Here is a 7,461-nt window from a genome sequence, read left to right as displayed (position 1 = left end):
CACTACAGACTTCACTTCTACGGCCTCATCTCGGTCTGTAGTATGATCCAAAAATGTCTCTCTGTCTCCCTCATTGGCTCTCTCTCCCTTAACTAGTAGTTATTTCAGACATTTGCTACTGTAGACCTAGTCTTCTACTTGAAAGAGGAAACAGAGACCGGAACGTGGGTTCCTAAAGTTCATCACCCCACCTTCAAACGATGTGCACATCTGCACTCATCTTACTATCTTTCCACGAAGTTCAGTGAAATGGGAGACCTCTTTCAAAACAAAAGCCCTCATGTATTTGTGAAAACCCCTTTCCTTTTAAGACTTCAGGACCTTACTCCTTACATTGTTTCTTCTCTTCCTTGGATCTTTGATATTTCAGCATTTAGTGATTTTTTTTCCATTACAATCAATAAACAAGATGAAGATGCTTTCATCATTGTTTTTGCAGTGAAGTATCTTTTAACAAATTGTCTTTCTTACTTAATTTTCCCTTTTCATTTCCCATTTCTTATTTAACCTACCATATACTAAAGCCCCACCACCACCACTCCAGTAAAATGGCTCTTACCATTAGCCACTGTTAGCTCCAATAGATTTTTCTAATATTTATTTTATTTAAACTCTGCATCAATTTAAGAACCCAACTCTTGATTCTGTGATATCATTTTCTCATGATTCTCTTCCAATGTGGTTAGTTTTCCTGACATCCTTTGCTGACTTTTCTTTCTCTAACTCCCTCATATATTAGCCTTTGCTGTGCCTTTCTCAGCTTGCTTTATACACACTTGCTGCTTGAGCTCAGCCAGATCCTAAGCTTTAATAACCACTTATAGCTTGATAATTTGTTAATTGAATCTCCTTATCTTGATGCTAAGCTGTAGACTCAAACATTCAGTTGCAAGTATATCAAAGTATGCATATAAAATGAAAGCCTCTCCCCTCTCCCTTGACTCCCCTCTCTCCCAAGTCTGTTTCTTTATTTTTTCTTTGTATTTTACATCTTAACAAACAACAATGCTAGCTAGCCACATCGTCCAAGTTAAACATTTGAGTCACTTTATTTCTTATCATTCCCTTCATAGACTGGACTGCTAAAATCTTACCTCCTACACCTGGATTTGTTCCCTACTCCTAATGCTATTGTCAGTACCTTACATTAGCTATTGTTAGATCAGTAAGATTGGATTGCTGATCGCTATCCTACTTAAATTGCCCTCAGTGGTGTTATCAAAGTGGTATCTCTCAAAATCAAACCTGATTCAATCACTCCCCAGCTTTAAACTCTTCAGTGGCTCCCACTGACCAAAAATAAAGATTCAGACCCCATACCACACCACCAAGGACTTTCATGATTTGATTCTGTTATGTTTTAGCTCCTTCTCTATACGCTCCCTAAATTTCAAACAAATCCAGGATTTACTGACTATTGATTGTATATTTTAACATGTCTCCCTGATGTCACACATGTTCATCTCTTTTGAATTCTAAAATATTATATCTACAATACAGTCAAGTCGACCCACTCATTTACATCTTTACGTGTCCAGTTTAATATCTTTTTTTGGGGGGGTGCAACTTCACTGAATCCCTGTATTTAGTTAATTATCGGCCTGGGATTTCTTCTTTCATCCTGGAATAACCTTATAACACTTTACATGTGTTGTGAGCCTGATTACCTGTCTACCTACTGTACCCTTTCTGAAAACATGGACTATGCCGTCTCTTTAAAAAAAAAAAAAAGATTTATTTATTTGTACATACAGAACTGGGGTACAGGCCAGAGGCTCAGGGGCAGTGAAAGGATTCACCAGAGACAGAGAGCAGAACAGGCAGATCGATGAAGTACACTGTTGAGGGGAGCAGCGGGTGGGTCAGGAGAGGTCTGCCACTCCATGTGGTCACCTCCAGGGCAGGTGGGAATTGAACTCATGCGGAAGTGGCTCTAGCTTCTCAATGCAGTGCTCTAACCCACTGCGCCACCAGGGAGGGCCTATGCTTTCTCTTTTTTTGCTTCAAATAGTTAATATGCAGGTTCCATTTTCAATCCTCAATAGGTTTTATGTGCTTCTCATATGCCTCTTCACTTCTTAGTTCATCTAATCTGTGAAGGATTACTCAGTGTCATCTTGATCAGCCAGTCACCACTATAACAAGATTTGCTGATAGAGAATAGTGTTCACTAGCAGCTTTCACATTTTATAAATTAGCAGGTTCTTATTTGCTCAATTTTAGCCAACTTCAGGCTGAGTACATTTCCTAAGGTTCCTGCACAAAATTGGTGATTCCCACTCTTTCTAATGCCAATTTCTGATGTTATCTATTCATGTTAGTGAATTTTGCATGTACCAGAGTATCCAGACCACAGGTTGGTCTGGACAGTGCCTGCCTCCACAGCCCCCAGAGCCTGGGTGTCAAGTTCGGTTCACACAGCAAACCTCTGCTTGCATGCAGTACAATGGGGTCGTGACCCCGGGGTAGGGTTGTGGGCTGTCCCATTCCAGGGTCTATGACCCCTTATTCATCCTTCTATTTTCAATATTTAGTATTAGTCCTGAAACTTAGTAATATTTAGTAAGTGTGGGCTGAATTTCCTGAATGAATTTGCTTCGATCAAAGCAAAAATCTTTCTCCTGATTTGACTTACTCTCCAAAATGAAAGAATTTTCCTTCTTATTTTGTTTTTCCTCTCTACAAAGACAGTTTTCAGATTATAACTATTGATTACTTCCCAGAGTTCCTATGTTTTACTTCATGCTCTGCCCATATTGCTTAAATGAGTGTGTGGAGAGTGGGGGTGGATGCACATTTCTGAATCTACAACTTGATTGATGGAGAAAGGAGCCTGGGGAACATGAGTGGAAGCAGGACAGGCCTCTGGGAAGAGTCACCCTGCCATGTGTATCTGCTGGCCTAGTCAAAACAGCTGGAGAAAGGAAGACCTATCTCAATCATTTTGGCTGTGGTGGAGGGTGAATGGGCCTTTTGTTATAGCAACTGCCCTGTGACATTTAAAAGTTCCTGTCTTGCCATGGTCAGGTTCAGATATTGAGAATTATGAAGTTTGATATGATCCAAGAAAAATGTATTACCCACATCGGGGGAACCCCCCCACCACCACCCCGGTAAGGAGCTGAGAACATGGATCTCTGGGGGGAAGCCAGGAGAGAGGTAGGAAATGGGGTGGGATGACAGAAACAAAAACACATGGAGTTTATACACACACACACACACACACACACACACATATTACATCATTCTTCATTTTGTACATTTTTCATCTTGGTTGTAATCCCTGTCAACTTCCCACCACCAATTCACCTATGTGCCATCACCATAGTCCCATGTGCTTTTCCTGCCCCAGTTTTAATCTTATTCCCCTCTGTACAATGTCTCTGGTTTATAGTTTGTTGATTTTCGCTTTTACGTTATTACAATTGTGGGGTTTTTTTTCCTGATCCCTTACACTCTTGCTATTAATGAAACCATCTGGTAATTTTCTTTTTCTTTCTGGTTATTTCACTAAGGATGATCCCTTCCAGCTCCATCCATGTTGCCGCAAAATGCATGAATTTATCTTTTTTGATTGCTGAGTAATATTCCATAGCATGTATGTAACACATCTTCTTGATCCAGTCATCTATTTTTGGGCATTTGGGTTGATTCCACGTCTTCCCTATTGTAAATAGTGCAGCAATAAACCTAGGGATGCAAGTGTCCTTTAGAATTAATGTTTTTGTGTCCTTTGGGTAGAAACCTAGGAATAGGATTGCTGGATCATATGGAAGCTCCAATTTTAGCAGTTTGAGAAACCTCCACGCAGCTTTACATAGTGGTTGAACCAGTTTGCATCTCCACCAGCAGTGTTGAAAAGTTTCTTTTTCTCTACATCTTCACCATCATTTGTTGTTGCTAGTTTTTGTGTGTTGTTTTTTTTTTAAGATTTATTTAAATTTACATACAGAACTGGGGTAAGGCCAGAGGTGCAGGGGCGGTGAGAGGATTCACCAGAGACAAAGTTGGGAGCAGACAGTCAGATCGATGAAGTACATTGCTGAGGGGAGCAGCAGGCAGGTCAGGAAAGGTCTGCTGCGCCATGTGGATCACCTCTGGGGTAGGGATCAAACTCATGCTGAAGTGGCTTTAGCTTCTTAGTGCTGTGCTTTAACCCACTGCACCACCAGGGAGGGCCCTGTTGCTAATTTTTTTAATATATGCTGTAATATTATTTATTATTTTAGTTTGCTCTATGTACTGAGATATCCTGGAGACCTTTTTTGTGGGAGGTCCCCTTTCAGGCATAAATTCACCTGGAGAAAATTTCACTTAAGAAATCCACCAGGAGTTCCTTACAAAGGAAGTACTTCCCTACGAAGAGGGAATTTTAACCAAAATTTAAAGCCATTATATTGGGGAAAGATGAAAAGCTTTGTAGAAAGCTTTCTTTTGGGCACGGAATAAACATTTGGGTTACGGCCAGGCTCTAAATTTTCTGTTAGCTCCCTTCTGTTATTTTCCCTAACCCAGGCACCAATCAACACGATTTGTGCCAAGTTAGAAAAGAAAGATCAGCATAGGGAAATTTCATTAAGTTGAAGGCAATGTTACATTTGGATACTGTATACCTAGACCTATAAATGAAAAATGTCCCATTTATGCCTAGAAGAGGGATCATAAAGATGAAGGAACAAAATGGAAAGTTCAGCTAGAGATCCAATATGTTGAAGTATTTACAATCTAAAAAACTATTTAGTAAAGAATGTTTAGTTAAAAAACCAACTTCTTGATGATTGCATAATTGATCAGAATTATGTGTTTGTTTTTTTTTTTTTGCTGAACACTTATTCCCTTGCTTGTGAAACAGAAATAGATGTACACACTGTGTAAAAGTATAGTGAAGAGTGTAAGAAAGAATGCATGTCACTTAAGTAGTACTTTGCCTTGCACTTCATAAATTCTCGATACCTGATAGTTAGCTGAATAAGTGATTACTTATATTCCTTTTAGCAACCAGTAGGAGGATAAAGATTAGTAGGTGAAAACTGAGGAAGTTTAATGTATTATGTCTGGTCTACTACCTTCCCTCTTGGGCTGTTGTATGAACAGGCCTGTATAGAAACTCTGTTGGGAAATGTTGGTCAGGGGAGTTCCTTGGAAAACTGAAGCACAACTGGTTGGGTCTGGTTGTAAGTGGTAGATATTGTGGAAAGCAAAGTTCAGTATGCACCCAGGCCACTGTTAGAGTCCCTAAGTCCCTGCACACTGTGGTCTCTTTGCTCTGACTGCCAGCCTTATCAACCGGCCCCATCTACCATATGATAAGGTAAATGCAAAATTTTATTATTTGCATTCATAATAATGATGTGGGGTGGAAGATTATTGCTGAATGTGGCTATTAATCATGGATTATTTTTCTACACTTTTTCCTCAATTTATATTCAAAATGGGTTGCAGTGAATAGTTGTAGTCATAGGTTTGTGCTGTCTGGTAAAGAAAGCCAAAAATTGCAGTTTGGACATCAGGTAGCGGGTAGCAGAGATTTGAAGTGGTATATGTGACACCATCAGAGGGAACTTTTTGGGAAGCTATACATACAGGATAAGCAGACAAAGCTCTTAGACACTATATCACATTATAAAAAATATCCTTTAACACCTCCCTCAGTTAAGAGAAAAGCTGTGTGTGTGCAAATGTGAGAGAGAAAGAGATCAGGAGTTTTCAGAACTATAGACATACTAAGAATATAGCATTTTACATTGTATTATTTAATAAAATATATATGGATATTATAAATATACTATGATATAAATACACTATATTACAGGATAAGAGGCAATAGAACAAAAACTTCTATATACAGACATTTTTCCCACTCTTTACTGTTTCTTATCCACATATATTAATTTTGTCTTCAGGACAAGGTATAAAAATTTAAAACACAAGAAATGCAGCTCTAAATTGAATCAGTAAAATGCTATGTAAATGTATTTCCTTTATATTCACAGTTACTAAGTATATATTGTTGACCAAAAAGCGAGTTTTAGGCACCTTTTACAAAAGGACTGCATTTTTTTGCCATTACCTTTATGACTTCTTAAAAATATGTGATGCCTTGTATTAAGTGTTTCCCATTTGAAATGCTTGGTGTAGTTGCTTTGTTGTTGATAGTGCTGAGCACTGCACAGGATTCTCAAGACTAGGCCTTACATAAGTGGGCTATGACTCATATTTTGAGAAAAAATGCTGTTGTTTTTAATGGAAGGAATAAATTACACCACCCTTTATTTTTTAATTTTTGTATTGAGGTAGCTTTGCACAACCATTTTAATGCTTACCTGGTCCTACTATTTCAGTGGAATAGTTCTTGTATATGATCTATGTAGTAATTTCTTTGATGTGTTAAAGTTATACTAACTTGCAGAAGGACAGGATAGAGGGTTAGCGAAATCACCCAATGACTGGGATAATCCTGAGTAAATTGCTGAACTTTGAAAACAGCATAAATATTTGTTTCTTAAACTCCCAGCATCCCAGGTTTCTGAATTTACTATTCATTGCCAGTAAGAATTAAACAGCCAATCTCAAGTGTTTTTAAGGGACATTTTTCCTTGGGCATGAAATGCTCTTTGCAAATGTTGACAAAGTACTAGATAAGCAATTGTGTAGTTAAAATAAAATATTATCTGTGGACCAGATCTGAGGACTTAGCGATCTGAGCCTAGGGACCACTTGGTTGTGACTTTTGCCCTAGGACTTTTCTGTGCTGGAGCTGGAGGAGTCAAAAATAAAACAAACTGTCCTTTGTCTCAAAATGACCCAAAGCTATTGAGAAAAGAGATAAATACAATACAAATATGCACAAGATAGAACTTCAGGCCAGAGGAGGGTGGAAGTCAAGCAGGGACAGAATTGGATTCCTGACAAAAATGACACACCATATTAACTGGGATTAACAGAATCTGGAAGGATTCATTAGGTAGGTGCCTGATGTAATTAAAGAGGCATTTAGAAAGAGGGAGCAACATGAAATAATGAGCATCACCTCATGAAATGTCTTCACAGGAAGCTGTAAGATTAACACTGCTGAATCATAAATTAAAAGCAAAGTGGAAAAGCAGGGGCAGTGGAAGTGAATGAGAGAAGTAGTGAGCCTAGAGACTAATAATAGTGCGAAGCTTTGTCTTTTGATTTTATCTAACCAGCAATGGAGAGCAAGTGATAAGTAGCAGCAATATGGAAAGATGGGAAAGGAGAGCATGTCCAAGAGAAATCTGTGTATAGAAGAACCGAGAAACACCTATGAACTGGAGAACAGATGGGATGTTGTACAGCACTGACAATGAATAAATCTGCTATACAGATGAATCTTAGAAATAAGATATTTAGTGTAGAAAAACAACTCTCAAAAGGCTACGTAGAGAAAATAGAAATTTATAAACAATCAGAACTAAAATTCAGTTAAGCATACTTCTG

This window comes from Condylura cristata, unplaced genomic scaffold (assembly GCF_000260355.1).
Source record: "Condylura cristata isolate star-nosed mole 26May11 unplaced genomic scaffold, ConCri1.0 scaffold00019, whole genome shotgun sequence".
NCBI lineage: Eukaryota > Metazoa > Chordata > Mammalia > Eulipotyphla > Talpidae > Condylura > Condylura cristata.
This window is presented reverse-complemented; position numbering follows the sequence as displayed.